Consider the following 18,148-nt stretch of genomic DNA (forward strand, 5'->3'; position numbering starts at 1 on the left):
TGGAAGGTGACCCTGAAGGTTGAACTGAATCCACACCCTTCAGGTTCATGTTCCCTCGTTAGGGAGGATGAACCTGAAGGGTGAACTGACTTCACAACCTTCAGGTTCATGTTCCCTAGTTAGCGATGATGATGCTCAAGGTAGAACGAAGTCGCCAGCCGATCTACCTTGAGCCTCACCCTCACTCTAAACGAAAGTCGCTATTTTTGTACCTTGAGGGTCATCTACCTTCAGGAAATATTTAATAAATGAGTAACACAAACATGACTATGTACAAGTATGAAAATTGAATACAGGGCGCTGTTATCGAACTAATGTTGATTTTTTTTTAAATTTCCATATCATCCGATTAAGTTCTTATTAGCATAGTTTCATACATATCAATGCCCTATGCCTATATAAAAAGTTTGATATCACTGGAATCATTTTGCAGGGAGTATCAGCGTATTGTTGCTGTAAGAGTGAAAACAAGCAGATTTTGACTAAAAAACACGAAAAAATTCACTTTTTGCAAAATTTCACGGAAACGTTATTTTCGTGTTTTACACACACAAACGCTATCAGATGAAGCTATTTGAGTGTATTTAAGTGTATTTCGTTGTATGGCACATAATTTAACGCAGATGGTGTTAAAGAAACCAGCAATACATAGTACTGTGCTTTCTGCCTTGTTTGGACATTATGTCGTTAGAGGGCGCTGTTATCGAACTAATTTTGAATTTTTTAAAAATTTGCATATCACCCGATTAAGTTCTTATTAGCGCAATTTGATAGATATCAATGCCCTATGCCTATATAAAAAGTTACATATCGCTCGAATCATTTTCGAGCGAGTATCAGCGTATTCGTGCTGTAAGAGTGAAACCAAGCAGCTTTTGACTAAAAAACACGAAAAAATTCACTTTTTGCAAAATTTCACGGAAACGTTATTTTCGTTTTTACACACACACAAACGCTACCAGATGAAGCTATTTGGGTGTAGTTGAGTGTATTTCGTTATATGGCACATAATTTAACGCAGAGGTTATTAATGAAACCAGCAATACATAGTACAGTGCTTTCTTGTTTGGAAGGCGACCCTGAAGGTTGAACTGAATCCACACCCTTCAGGTTCATGTTCCCTCGTTAGGGAGCATGAACCTGAAGGTTGAACTGACTTCACACCCTTCAGGTTCATGTTCCCTAGTTAGGGATGATGATGCTCAAGGTAGAACGAATTCGCTAGCCGATCAACCTTGAGCATCAACCTCCCTCTAAATGAAAGTCGCTATTTTTGTACCTTGAGGGTCATCTACCTTCAGGAAATAATAAGTAACACAAACATGACTATGTACAAGGATGAATATTGAATACAGGGCGCTGTTATCGAACAAATGTTGATTTTTTTTAAATTTCCATATCAATCGATTAAATTCTTATTAGCACAGTTTAGTACATATCAATGCCCTCTGACTATATAAAAAGTTTGATATCGCTGGAATCATTTTCCGGCGAGTATCAGCGTATTGGTTTTGTAAGAGTGAAACCAAGCAGCTTTTGACTAAAAAACACGAAAAAATTCACTTTTTGCAAAATTTCACGGAAACGTTATTTTCGTTTTTACACACACACAAACGCTACCAGATGAAGCTATTTGGGTGTATTTAAGTGTATATCGTTACATGGCACATAATTTAACGCAGAGGTTATTAATGAAACCAGCAATACATAGTACAGTGCTTTCTTGTTTGGATTGTGACCCTGAAGGTTGAACTGAATCCACACCTATCAGGTTCATGTTCCCTCGTTAGGGAGGATGAACCTGAAGGTTGAACTGACTTCACACCTTTCAGGTTCATGTTCCCTTGTTAGGGATGATGATGCTCAAGGTAGTACGAAGTCGCCAACCGATCTACCTTGAGCATCACCCTCCCTCCAAATGAAACTCGCTATTTTTGTACCTCAAGGGTCATCTACCTTCAGGAAATATTTAATAAATGAGTAACACAAACATGACTATGTACAAGTATGAAAATTGAATACAGGGCGCTGTTACTAAACTAATTTTGATTTTTTTTTTAATTTCCATATCATCCGATTAAATTCTTATTAGCATAGTTTGATACATATCAATGCCCTATGCCTATATAAAAAGTTTGGTATCACTGGAATCATTTTCCAGCGAGTATCAGCGTATTGTTGCTGTAAGAGTGAAAACAAGCAGATTTTGAGTAAAAAACACGAAAAAATTCATTTTTGCAAAATATCACGGAAACGATATTTTCGTGTTTTACACACACAAACGCTATCAGATGAAGCTATTTGAGTGTATTTAAGTGTATTTCGTTATAATTTAACGCAGAGCTTTAAATTTAGCGCACAATTTAACGCAGAGCTTATTAATGAAACCAGCAATACATAGTACAGTGCTTTCTTGTTTGGAAGGTGACCCTGAAGGTTGAACTGAATCCACACCCTTCAGGTTCTTGTTCCCTAGTTAGGGATGATGATGCTCAAGGTAGAACGAATTCGCCAGCCGATCTACCTTGAGCATCACCCTCCCTCTAAACGAAAGTCGCTATTTTTGTACCTTGAGGGTCATCTACCTTCAGGAAATATTTAATAAATGAGTAACACAAACATGACTATGTACAAGTATGAAAATTGAATACAGGGCGCTATTATCGAACTAATGTTATTTTTTTTTTAAATTTCCATATCATCCGATTAAGTTCTTATTAGCATAGTTTGATACATATCAATGCCCTATGCCTATATAAAACGTTTGATATCGCTGGAATCATTTTCCAGCTAGTATCAGCGTATTGGTTCTGTTAGAGTGAAAGCAAGCAGATTTTGACTAAAAAATAGGAAAAAATTCACTTTTTGCAAAATTTCACGGAAACGTTATTTTCGTGTTTTACACACACAAACGCTATCAGATGAATTTGCATATCGGGTGATATGCAAATTTTTAAAAAATTCAACATTAGTTCGATAACAGCGCCTTCTAACGACATAATGTCCAAACACGGCAGAAAGCACTGTACTATGTGTTGCAGGTTTCTTTAACAACCTCTGCGTTAAATTATGTGCAATATAACGAAATACACTTAAATGCACTCAAGTAGCTACATCTGATAGCGCTTGTGTGAGTAAAACACGAAAATAACGTTTCCGTGAAATTTTGCAAAAAGTGAATTTTTTCGTGTTGTTTTGTAAAAACCTGTTTGTTTTCGCTCCTACAGCACGAATACGTTGATACTCGCTGGAAAATGATTCGAGCGATATGTAACTTTTTATATAGGCATAGGTCAGTGATATCTATTAAACTGCGGTAATAAGAACTTAATCGGGTGATATGCAAATTTTTAAAAAATTCAACATTAGTTCGATAACAGCGCCCTCTAACGACATAATGTCCAAACAAGGCAGAAAGCACTGTACTATGTATTGCTGGTTTCTTTAACAACCTGTGCGTTTAAATTATATGCCATATAACGAATTACACTTAAATACACTCAGATAGCTTCATCTGATAGCGTTTGTGTGTGTAAAACACGAAAATAACGTTTCCGAGAAATTTTGCAAAAAGTGAATTTTTTCGTGTTGTTTAGTCAAAACCTGCTTGTCTTTACTCTTACAGCACGAATACGCTGATCCTCGCTGGAAAATGATTCCAGGGATATGTAACTTTTTATATAGGCATAGGGCTGTGATATCTATCAAACTGCGCTGATAAGAACTTAATCGGGTGATATGCAAATCTTTAAAAAATTCAACATTAGTTCGATAACAGCGCCCTCTAACGACATAATGTCCATACAAGACAGAAAGCACTGTACTATGTATTGCTTGTTTCTTTAACAACATCTGCGTTAAATTATGTGCCATATAACGAAATACACTTAAATACACTCAAATAGCTTCATCTGATAGCGTTTGTGTGTGTAAAACACAAAAATAACGTTTCCGTGAAATTTTGCAAAAAGTGAATTTTTTCGTATTTTTTATTCAAAATCTGCTTGTTTTCACTCTTACATAACCAATACGCTGATACTCGCTGGAAAATGATTCCAGCGATATCAGCTTTTTATATAGGCATAGGGCATTGATATGTATCAAACTATGCTAATAAGAACTTAATCGGATGATATGGAAATTTTAAAAAAAATCTACATTAGTTCGATAACAGCGCCCTGTATTCAATTTTCTTCCTTGTACATAGTCATGTTTGTGTTACTTATTTAAATTTCCTGAAGGTAGATGACCCTCAAGGTACAAAAATAGCGACTTTCATTTAGAGGGAGGTTGATGCTCAAGGTTGATCGGCTGGCGAATTCGTTCTACCTTGAGCATCATCGTCCCTAACTAGGGAACATGAACCTGAAGGGTGTGGAGTCAGTTCAACCTTCAGGTTCATCCTCCCTAACGAGGGAACATGAACCTGAAGGGTGTGGATTCAGTTCAACCTTCAGGGTCACCTTCCTAACAAGAAAGCACTGTACTGTGTACTGCTAGTTTCATTAATACACTCTGCGTTAAATTATGTGCCATATAACTAAATACACTTAAATACACTCAAATAGCTTCATCTGGTAGCGTTTGTGTGTGTAAAACACGAAAATAACGTTTCCGTGATATTTTGCAAAGTGAATTTTTTCGTGTTTTTTAGTCAAAATCTGCTTGTTTTCACTCTTACAGAAACAATACGCTGATACTTGCTGGAAAATGATTCCAGTGATATCTAACTTTTTAAATAGGCATAGGGCATTGATATGTATCAAACTATGCTAATAATAACTTAATCGGATGATATGGAAATTTAAAAAAAAATCAACATTAGTTCGATAACAGCGCCCTGTATTCAATTTTCATACTTGTACAGCGTCATGTTTGTGTTACTCATTTATTAAATATTTCCTGAAGGTAGATGACCCTCAAGGTACAAAAATAGCGACTTTCATTTAGAGGGAGGGTGATGCTCAAGGTAGATCGGCTGGTGACTTCGTTCTGCCTTGAGAATCATCATCCCTAACTAGGGAAAATGAATCTGAAGGGTGTGGATTCAGTTCAACCTTCAGGTTCACCTTCCTAACAAGAAAGCACTGTACTATGTAGTGCTAGTTTCATTAATAACCTCTGCGTTAAATTATGTGCCATAAAAAGAAATACACTTAAATACACTCAAATAGCTTCATCTGATAATTTTCCAAGGTTATTAATGAAACCAGCAATACATAGTACAGTGCTTTCTTGTTTGGATGGTGACCCTGAAGGTTGAACTGAATCCAAACCTTTCAGGTTCATGTTCCCTCGTTAGGGAGGATGAACCTGGAGGTTGAACTGACTTCACACCCTTCAGGTTCATGTTCGCTAGTTAGGGATGATGATGCTCAAGGTAGAACGAAATCGCCAGCCGATCTACCTTGTGCATCACCCTCCCTCTAAATGAAATTCGCTATTTTTGTAGCTTGAGGGTCATCTACCTTCAGGAAAAACACGTTATTTTCGTGTTTTACACACACAAACGCTATCAGATGAAGCTGTTTGAGTGTATTTAAGTGTATTTCGTTGTATGGCACATAATGTAACGCAGATGTTGTTAAAGAATTCAGCAATACATAGTACAGTGCTTTCTGCCTTGTTTGCACATTATGTCGTTAGAGGGCGATGTTATCGAACTAATGTTGAATTTTTTAAAAATTTGCATTTCAACCGATTAAGTTCTTATTAGCGCTGTTTGTTAGATATCAATGCCCTATGCCTATATAAAAAGATACATATCGCTCGAATCATTTTCCAGCGAGTATCAGCGTATTCGTGCTGTAAGAGTGGAAACAAGCAGGTTTTGACTAAAAAACACGAAAAAATTCAATTTTTGCAAAATTTCACGGAAACGTTATTTTCGTGAATTACACACACAAACGCTATCAGATGAAGCTATTTGAGTGTATTTAAGTGTATTTCATTATATGGAACATAATTTAACTCAGAGTTTATTAATGAAACTAGCAATACATAGTACAGTGCTTTCTTGTTTGGAAGGTGACCCTGAAGGTTGAACTGAATCCAGACCCTTCAGGTTCATGTTCCCTAGTTAGGGATGATGATGCTCAAGATAGAACTAATTCGCCAGCCGATCAACCTTGAGCATCAACCTCCCTCTAAATGAAAGTCGCTATTTTTGTACCTTGAGTATCATCTACCTTCAGGAAATAATAAATAAGTAACACAAACATGACTATGTACAAGGATGAAAATTGAATACAGGGCGCTGTTATCGAACTAATGTTGATTTTTTTTAAAATTTCCATATAAACCGATTAAGTTCTTATTAGCACAGTTTGATACATATCAATGCCCTATTCTATATAAAAAGTGTGATATCGCTGGAACATTTTCCAGCGAGTATCAGCTTATTGGTGCTGAAAGAATGACAACAATCAGATTTGGACTAAAAAACACGAAAAAATTCACTTTGCAAAATTTCACGGAATCGTTATTTTCGTGTTTTACACACACAAACGCTATCAGATGAAGCTTTTTGAGTGTATTTAAGTGTATTTATTTATATGGCACATAATTTAACGCAGAGGTTATTAATGAAACCAGCAATACATAGTACAGTGCTTTCGTGTTTGGAAGGTATACCTGAAGGTTGAACTGAATCCACCCCCCCCCCACCCCCCCCCCCCCCCACCCCCCCCCCCCCCCACCCCCCCCCCCCCCCACCCCCCCCCCCCCCCACCCCCCCCCCCCCCCACCCCCCCCCCCCCCCACCCCCCCCCCCCCCCACCCCCCCCCCCCCCCACCCCCCCCCCCCCCCACCCCCCCCCCCCCCCACCCCCCCCCCCCCCCACCCCCCCCCCCCCCCACCCCCCCCCCCCCCCACCCCCCCCCCCCCCCACCCCCCCCCCCCCCCACCCCCCCCCCCCCCCACCCCCCCCCCCCCCCACCCCCCCCCCCCCCCACCCCCCCCCCCCCCCACCCCCCCCCCCCCCCACCCCCCCCCCCCCCCACCCCCCCCCCCCCCCACCCCCCCCCCCCCCCACCCCCCCCCCCCCCCACCCCCCCCCCCCCCCACCCCCCCCCCCCCCCACCCCCCCCCCCCCCCACCCCCCCCCCCCCCCACCCCCCCCCCCCCCCACCCCCCCCCCCCCCCACCCCCCCCCCAGTTTCTTTAACAACCTCTGCGTTAAATTGTGTGCCATATAACGAAATATACTTAAATACACTCAAATAGCTTCAACTGATAGCGTTTGCATGTGTAAAACACGAAAATAACGTTTCCGTGAAATTTTGCAAAAAGCGAATTTTTTCGTGATTTTTAGTCAAAATCTGCTCGTTTTCACTCTAACAGCACGAATACGCTGATACTCGCTGGAAAATGATTCGAGCGATATGTAACTTTTTATATAGGCATAGGGCAGTGATATCTATCAAACTGAGCTAATAAGAACTTAATCGGGTGATATTGAAATTTTTAAAAAATTCAACATTAGTTCGATAACAGCGCCCTGTATTCAATTTTCATCCTTGTACAGAGTCATGTTTGTGTTACTCATTTATTATTTCCTTTAGAATGATGACCCTGAAGGTACAAAAATAGCGACTTTCATTTAGAGGGAGGGTGATGCTCAAGGTAGATCGGCTGGCGACTGCGTTCTACCTTGATCATCATCGTCCCTAACTAGGAAACATGAACCTGAAGGGTGTGGAGTAAGTTCAACCTTCAGTTTCATCGTCCGTAACGAGGGAACATGAACCTAAACGGTGTGGATTTAATTCAACCTTGAGGGTCACCTTCCAAACAACAAAGCTCTGTAGTATGTATTGCTGGTTTCTTTAACAACCTCTGCGTTAAATTATGTGCCATATAACGAAATATACTTAAATACACTCAAATAGCTTGAACTGATAGCGTTTGTGTGTGTAAAATACGAAAATAACGTTTCCGTGAAATTTTGCAAAAAGTGAATTTTATCGTGTTTTTTAGTCAAAACCTGCTTGTTTTCACTCTTACATCACGAATACGCTGATACTCGCTGGAAAATGATTCTAGCGATATGAAACTTTTTATGTAGGCATAGGGCATTGATATGTATCAAACTGAGCTTATAAGAACTTAATCGGTGATATGGAAATATTTAAAAAATTCAACATTAGTTCGATAACAGAGCCCTCTAACGACATAATGTCCAAACAAGGCAGAAAGCATTGTACTATGTATTGCTGGTTTCTTTAACACCCTCTGCGTTAAATTATATGCCATATAACGAAATATACTTAAATACACTCAAATAGCTTCATCGGATAGCTTTTGTGTGTGTAAAACACGAAAATAACGTTTCCGTGAAATTTTGCAAAAAGTGAATTTTTTCGTGTTTTTTAGTCAAAATCTGCTGTTTTCACTCTTACAGAACCAATACGCTGATACTCGCTGGAAAATGAATCGAGCGAAATGTAACTTTTTATATAGGCATAGGGCATTGAAATGTATCAAACTGTGCTAATAAGAACTTAATCGGTTGATATGGAAATTTTAAAAAAATTCAACATTAGTTCGATAACAGCGCCTTGTATACAATTTTCATCCTTGTACATAGTCATGTTTGTGTTACTCAATTATTAAATACTTTCTGAAGGTAGATGACCCTCAAGGTACAAAAATAGCGGCTTTCATTTAGAGGGAGGGTGATGCTCACGGCAGATCGGCTGGCGTCTGCGTTCTACCTTGAGCATCATCGTCCTTTACTATGGAACATGAACCTGAAGGGTGTGGATTCAGTTCAACCTTCAGGGTCACCTTACAAACAAGAAAGCACTGTACTATCTATTGCTGGTTTCTTTAACAACCTCTGCGTTAAATTATGTGCCATATAACGAAATATACTGAAATACACTCAAATGCTTCATCTGATAGCGTTTAAGTGTGTAAAAGACGAAAATAACGTTTCCGTGAAATTTTTCAAAAAGTGAATCTTTTCGTGTTTTTTAGTCAAAACCTGATTGTTTTCACTCCTACAGCACGAATACGCTGATACTCGCTGGAAAATGATTCCTGCGATATGTATCTTTTTATATAGGCATAGGGCAGTGATATCTATCAAACTGCGCTAATAAGAACGTAATCGGGTGATATGGAAATTTTTAAAAAATTCAACATTAGTTCGATAACAGCGCCCTCTAATGACATAATGTCCAAACAAGGCTGAAAGCACTGTACTATGTATTGCTAGTTTCTTTAAAAACCTCTGCGTTAAATTTTGAGCCATATAACGAAATACACTTAAATGCACTCAAATAGCTTCATCTAGTAGCGTTTGTGTGTGTAAAACACGAAAATAACGTTTCCGTGAAATTTCGCAAAAAGTGAATTTTTTCGTGTTTTTTAGTCAAAATCTGGTAGTTTTCACTCTTACAGCAGCAATACGCTGGTACTCGCAGGAAAATGATTCCAGCGATATGAAACTTTTTATGTAGGCATTGGGCATTGATATTTATCAAACTGTGCTAATAATAACTAAATATATATATTACACAAAGGATAAAAAAAAATATATATATATATATATACTTTGCATAATGATACACACACAAAATTTATATCTATATATTCTTGTTCTTGTTGTTCTAAAATGTTGCGCAGAAAATAATATTCTTCTTTAGTATATGATAACACACACTACCGCCCATATTATACACATATACATTCCCCCACACATATTATATGACACACACACACTCCAACGCCACACACAATGCCACAAACAAAGGCACATAATCCACCACACACACACACACACACACACCACAAGCACACACCCATAAACCACCAGACATTAATACAATGCCACACACACCGCCACAAACACACACACACACACTCACACACTCAAAAACCAGTACACACTCACACATTCACACACACACCGCCAAAAACACGCTGAGAGACAAAACGCTACCACAAAACCACAAAAAGTTACATAGAAAATAATATTCTTCTGTAGTACATGATAACACACACAACCACACATATTATACACATATACATTCCCCCACATATATTATTTGACACAGACACACCAACGCCACACACAAAGCCACAATCAAAGGCACATAATCCACCACACACACAATCCGCCACAAGCACACACACATAAACCACCAGACATTAATACAACGCCAAACACACCGCCACCAAGACACACTCGCATAAACCAGTACACACTCACACAATCACAAACACACCGCCACAAACACGCTGAGAAACAAAACGCCACCACAAAACCACACACGTAATCAAACCACACACATCACCACAAACACACGCACCTAAACCACAACACACACATACAATGGCACACACACACACACTGAGAGACAAAACCACACACAAACCCAACCACAAATACACACACACTCAGACAAAACCACACACATAATCCACCACTCACACACAAAGCCACACACACACCGCCACAAACACAAGCACCTATACCACAAACACACACTCAGACAAAACCACACACATAATCTACAACACACACAGAACGCCACACACACCGCCACAAGAACAAGCACTTGAACCAAAACACATACATACAATGCCACACACACCGCCACCAGCACACGCATATAAACCAGAACACACACATACAATGTCGCACACACACTGAGAGACAAATCACACACAAACACCAACACAAAACCACACACACTCAGATAAAACCACACATATAATCCATCACACACAATGCCACACACAGCGCCACCAGCACACGCATATAAACCACAACACACACATACAATGTCACACACACACTGAGAGACAAAATCACACACAAACACCAACACAAAACCACACACACTCAGATAAAACAACACATATAATCCATCACACACAATGCCACACACACCGCCACAAGCAAACACTCAGAAACCACTACACATTCAGACAATGCCAAACACACCACCACAAACACACATATAATCCGCCACACACTCACACAGAAAAAACCACAAACAAACACCACCAATAATACACACACACTCACAAAATCACAAACATAATCCATCACCCAAACACAGACATCACGACCGAACGCACGCAGAAAAAACAACCACACAGAGGCAATGCCACAAACACTGCCACAAACACACACACGTAATGCCACACTCACACTCAGAGAAAACCACACAAAAACACCACCACACATACAAACACACAGACAAAACCACACATAATCCACCACACACACACACACACACACACAACCCACCACACTCAGACATCACGATCCCATACACACAGATATATCAACTGCACAGAGACAATGCAACAAACACTGCCACAACCACACACACATAATGCCACAGACAAAAACTCAGAGAAAACCACACAAAAACACCAAAACAAATCCAAACACACAGAAAAAACCACACATAATCCTCCACATACAGACACCACGACCGCAAACACACAACCCACCACACACAGACACCACGACCGCACACACACAGATATAGCAAACACACAGAGACAATGCAACAAACACTGCCACAAACACACACATAATGCCACACACACTCAGAATAAACCACACAAAAACACCACCACAAATACAAACACACAGAAAAAACCACACATAATCCACCACACACACACACACACAACCCACCACACACAGACACCATGATCACACACACACACAGATATAGCAACCACACAGAGACAATACAACAAACACTGCCACAAACACTCGAATGAGACCACCACACACACACAATGCCACAAACCCTGCCACTAACACACACACATTATGCCACACAAACACTCAGAAAAAACCACACAAAAACACCACCACAAATACAAACACACAGGCAAAACCACACACAATCCACCACACACACACAATGCCACACACCACCACCACCGCAGAAACACTCAGACAAAACCACACACACCACCACCCAAAATACCCACACATATTCAGACAAAACAACGGGCACATAAACTACCACACACAATGCCACACACTCAGGAAAAGCACAAACAAAAACACTACCAGAAATACACACGCAGCCACACAAATCTTAATCCACCACATAGATATTACGATACACACAAATATATACAAAGAGTCTCACGTAATATAAACGCAGAGCACGCACACACACACTCCCACAAAGTTGAAAGCCAGGCAAGGATAAGCAGAATATAGAACAGCCGAAGTACTTTGTGATTGATCTCTCATCGATAGAGATGTTGAAGCAGAAAGTAATACGATGTCGTCATCAAAAGTCACTTCAGCTTAAACCTCCCATCCGATTGCGCTCGCTATTTTTGTACCCAGAGAGCCACATATCTACATTAAATACACGACTGAGCGGAACACAATTTCAACAACGTCCAAGGTCCGTTTATCGAAACTGACTATAATTATCAGACAGATTGGTAATTATTCGTGATGTATGAGAAAAAATAAAGAATGATACGTATTTTCCGCGCGATAATGAAAAAAAATTAAGAAATATAAGACGAACACATTGAAAAGCTGAGTTGTCGCTTATCCGTAGAGAATATATTTTTCAGACACGGGTTGAAATCTAGGGAAGGTGACCCTCAAGGTTGAACTGTCGCACTGACTCCACAACCTTCAGTGTCATGTTCCCTTGGTAGGGACGATGATGCTCAAGGTAGAACGCAGTCGTCAGCCAATCTACCTTGAGCATCACCCTCCCTCTATATGAAAGTCGGTAATTTTGAATATTGAGGGTCATCTACCTTCAGGAAATATATAATAGATGAGTAACATAAGCATGACAAAGTACAAGGATGAAAATTGTATACAGAAAATAGATTACAAATGGTCCGTCGATCGAAAGTGACTATATTTCTCGGACAGATTAATTCATAAGCATGAAATATCCGAAATGTAGGGATTGGTATATATCCTCCGCACGACAAGACTCTTATTAGAAAACAATGGAAAGATGAATGGGTGCATATCTGTAGAGAATATAACTTTCAGACACGGATTGAAATGTAGGGAAGGTGACCCTGAAGGTTCAACTGACTCCACACCCTTCAGGTTCATGTTCCCTCTTTAGGGACGATGATGCTCAAGGTAGAACGCAGTCGCCAGCCGATGTACCTTGAGCATCATCCTCCCAATATAAGAAAGTCGCTATTTTTCTACCTTGAGGGTCATCTATTTTCAGGAAATATGTAATAGATGAGTACCACAACCATGGCAATGGTTAACGACGAATATTATACACGGAAAATAGATTACAAATAGCCCGTCCATCGAAAGTGAATAAAATTATCGGACAGATCGATAAATATGCATGAAATATCCGAAATGTAGGGATTGGTACATATCCTCCGAACGACAAAACTCTTATTAGGAAACATTGGAAAGTTGAAAGGGTGCATATCTGTAGAGAATATAATTACCAGACATGGATTGAAATCTAGAGAAGGTGACCCTCAAGGTTGAACTGACTCTACAACCTTCAGGTTCATGTTCCCTCTTTACGGACGATGAAGCTCAAGGTAGAACACGGTCGCCAGCCGATGTACCTTGAGCATTACCTCCCTCTATATGAAAGTGGATATTTTTGTACCTTGAGGGTCATCAACCTTCAGCAAATATTTAATAGATGAGTACCACAAGAATGGCAATGGTTAACGATGAAAATTATACACGAAAAATAGATTACAAATAGTTCGTCCATCGAAAGTGAATAAAATTATCGGACAGATTGATAAATATTCATGAAATATCCGAAATGTAAGGATTGGTACATATCCTCCGCACGACAAGACTCTTATTAGAAAATATTGGAAAGTTGAATGGGTGCATATCTGTGCAGAATATAATTATCAGTCACAGATTGAAATCTAGGGAAGGTGACCCTCAAGGTTTTACTTACTCCACAACCTTCAGGATCATGTTCCCTCTTTAGGGACGATGATGCTCAAGTTAGAACGCAGTTGCCAGCCGATGTACCTTGAGCATCATCCTCCCAATATAAGAAAGTCGCTAATTTTGTACCTTGAGGGTCATCTACCTTTAGGAAATATTAGTAGATGAGTACCATAAGGATGGCAATGGTTAACGGTGAATATTGTACACGGTAAATAGATTACAAATAGTCCGTCCATCGAAAGTGAATAAAGTTATCGGACAGATTGATAAATATTCCTGAAATATCCAAAATGTAAGGATTGGTACATATCCTCTGCATGACAAGACTCTTATTAGAATACATTGGAAAATTGAATGGGTGAATATCTGTATAGAATATAATTATCAGACACGGATTGAAATCAAGGAAAATTGAACCTCAAGGTTGATCTGACTCCACTACCTCCTGGATCATGTGCCCTCTTTAGGGACAATGATGCTCAAGGTAGATCGCGGTTGCCAGCCGATGTACCTTGAGCATCATCCTCCCAATATAAGAAAGTCGCTATTTTTGTACCTTGAGGGTCATCTACCTTTAGGAAATATTAGTAGATGAGTACCATAAGGATGGCAATGGTTAACGGTGAATATTATACATGGTAAATAGATTACAAATAGTCCGTCCATGGAAAGTGAATATAATTATCGGACAGATTGATAAATATTAATGAAATATCCAAAATGAAAGGATTCGTACATATCCTCTGCATGACAAGACTCTTATTAGAATACATTGGAAAGTGGAATGGGTGCATATCTGTACAGAATATAATTATCAGACATGGATTGAAATCTAGGGAAGGTGGCCCTCAAGGTTTAACTTACTCCACAACCTTCAGGATCATGTTCCCTCTTTAGGGACGGTGATGCTCAAGTTAGAACGCAGTTGCCAGCAAATGTAGCTTGAGCATCAACCTCCCTCTATAAGAAAGTCGATATTTTTGTACCTTGAGATTCATCTACCTTAAGGACATTTAATAGATGAGTACCACATGAATGGCAATGGTTAACAATAAAAATTATACACGGAAAATAAATTACAAATAGTTCGTCGATTGAAAGTGAATAAAATCATCGGACGGATTGATAAATATACATGAAATATCCAAAATATAAGGATTGATATATATCCTCTGCACAAGACTCTTATTATAAAACATTGGAAAGTTGAATGGGTGCATATCTGTAGAGAATATAATTATCAGACACGGATTGAAATCAAGGAAAGTTGAACCTCAACGTTGATCTGACTCCACTATCTTCCGGGTCATGTGCCCTCTTCAGGGACGATGATGCTCAAGGTAGTTCGCGGTTGCCAGCCGATGTACCTTGAGCATCACCCTCCCTCTATATGAAAGTCGCTATTTTTGTACCTTGAGGGTCACCTACCTTCAGAAATATTTAATAGATGAGTACCACAAGAATGGCAATAGTTAACAATGAAAATTATACACGGAAAATAAATTACAAATAGTTCGTCGATCAAAAGTGAATAAAATTATCTGACGGATTTATAAATATACATGAAATATCCGAAACAATATAAGGATTGATACACATCCTCCGCACAAGACTCTTATTAGAAAACATTGGAAAGTTGAATGGGTGCATATCTGTATAGAATATAATTATCAGACACGGATTGAAATCAAGGAAAGTTGACCAACAAGGTTGATCTGACTCCACTACCTTCTGGATCATGTGCCCTCTTTAGGGACAATGATGCTCAAGGTAGATCGCGTTTTCCAGCCGATGTACCTTGAGCATCACCCTCCCTCTATATGAAAGTCACTATTTTTGTACCTTGAGGGTCATCTACCTTCAGGAAATATTTAATAGATGAGTACCATAAGCATGGCAATCGTTAACGGTGAATATTATACACGCAAAATAGATTACAAATAGTACGTCCATCGAAAGTGAATAAAATTATCTGACAGATTGATAAATAGTCATGAAATATCCGATATGTAAGGATTGGTACATACACTCCGCACGACAAGACTCTTATTAGAAAACATTGGAAAGTTGAATGGGTGCATATCTGTACAGAATATAATTATCAGACACGAATTGAAATCTAGGGAAGGTGACCCTCAAGGTTGAACTGACTCCACTACCTTCAGGGTCAAGTTCCCTCGGTAGGGATGATGATGTTCAAGGTAGAACGTAGTCGCTAACCGAACTACCTTCAACATCACCCCCTCTTATAGTAAAGTTGCTTTTTTCGTGTCCTTGAAAGTCATCTGCCTATAGGAAGTGTATAATAGACGAATAACATAGCATGACAATGGTAAAGGATGAAAACTATATATTGAAAATACATAAAATCACATTAACGTTTATTCATCAGTCTGGAATCATGAATAATTATTAATCATTTAGGGCTTTCAATGCTCATCGGGACATGGAAATGCTGCATGTATAACTTTCCATGGTGATCAATGCACCGAACTGCTGCATGTGTAACTTTCCACACTCACTGCGACAGAGAATTGCTGCATTTTTAACTTTCCACACTGATCAGAAAACGGAAATGCTCCATGTATAACTTTCAACGCTCATCAGTACACGAAAATGCTCCATGTATAACTTTCAACGCTCATCAGTACACAGAAATGCTGCATGAAAACTTTCAACCCACATCAGGACATAGAAATGCTGCATGGAAAACTTTCAACACTCATCAGGACACAAAAATGCTGCATGGAAAACTTTCAACACTCATTAGGACATAGAAATGCTGCAGGTATAACTTTCCACACTGATCAGGACATGGAAATTCCCCATGTATAACTTTCCAAATTCACAGGGACATGGAAATGGTGCATATATAACTTTCCATACTCAAGATACGGAAATGCTGGATGTTTAACTTCCATCGCTGATCAATACAGGGAAATGCTCCATGAATAATTTTCAATGCTCATCTGGGCATAGAAATGCTGCAGGTGTAACATTGCACACTGATCAGGACACGGATATGCTCCATGTATAACTTTACAAACTCACCGGAAACAGAAACGTTGCATGTATAACTTTCCCCACTCACCAGGACACGGAAATGCTCGATGTTTAACTTTCAATGCTCAACATTACACGGCAATGCTCCAGGTATAAATTTCAACGCTTAACAGTACACGGAAATGTTCCATGTATAACTTTCCAATCTTGCAGGGCACGGAAATGCTGCATGTGTAACTTTCCAATCTCGTGAGGACACGGAAATGCTCCACGTAGAACTTTACAATCTCGTCAGGACACGGAAATGCTCAATGTTTAACTTTCCAATCTCGTCAGGACAAGGAAATGCTCCATGCATAACTTTCCAATCTCGTCAGGGCACGGAAATGCTCTGGATACGATTTATTCGTTCCCGTCCTAGTTTTCTTCAGTTTTCCGGAGCGGGAAGGACACGGAAATGCTCCGAACATGCGTTGCCAGGGAAAGTGTCTCTCAGAGGAGACAAATCTCGCAGTCAGAATACGAACCACAGCCTTCGCTTCTCAGAATTTCGACTGCATCGCAGTCGGTGTGCTCCGTCTCACGAAGCACCCCGGTACTCGCTTACCGATTCGTACAGACCTCGTTCTAAGGAGCGGTTCGCCTCGTCCCCATCCCGTGCATCGCACGGACGACGGATTCGACTTCGTTAGAAATCTTGGCGCGCGGTCGTAGAGGCATCAAACTCGTTGGTTAGAAATGCATCTCCAGAAGCCGCTTGCTCAGACGAATTCACGTGCAGAGCGCTGCGACGGGAGTTGGGCGTTGCAGATCAACGGACCATACCTGGGAAACGTTACGGAGAGGCTGGAGGAAACCACATGTCCACGTGACCGTCACGACACCGCAACGCACTATTATCGGCATTCATTCTCTTATTACTACCACCACCATCGCCACTACTACAACCACCATCACCAACATTACCACCACCACCAACATCACCTCCACTTTTCAATTTGAATTGGTATTATAATTCTTTTTCATTTGTTTTTCTCGTTACCATTTCAATATTTATTTATTAGGGCGGAATACTTACTGCACTTACTGGCGGCTCGCCTTATGGCTCATCACTGCCTGTGCTTGCTTGCCGGGTGCGTGCTCCTGCCGTGGGTCGGTCCATCGATGAGACACTCATTAGTCTTTAATCTCCTCCGTCCTGCAAGAGGACCTCTCCTCCTTATATA

This window comes from Typopeltis vanoorti, chromosome 11, assembly GCF_054136105.1.
Source record: "Typopeltis vanoorti isolate ZY-2024b chromosome 11, IOZ_Tvanoo_1.0, whole genome shotgun sequence".
NCBI classification, from domain to species: Eukaryota; Metazoa; Arthropoda; class Arachnida; order Uropygi; family Thelyphonidae; genus Typopeltis; species Typopeltis vanoorti.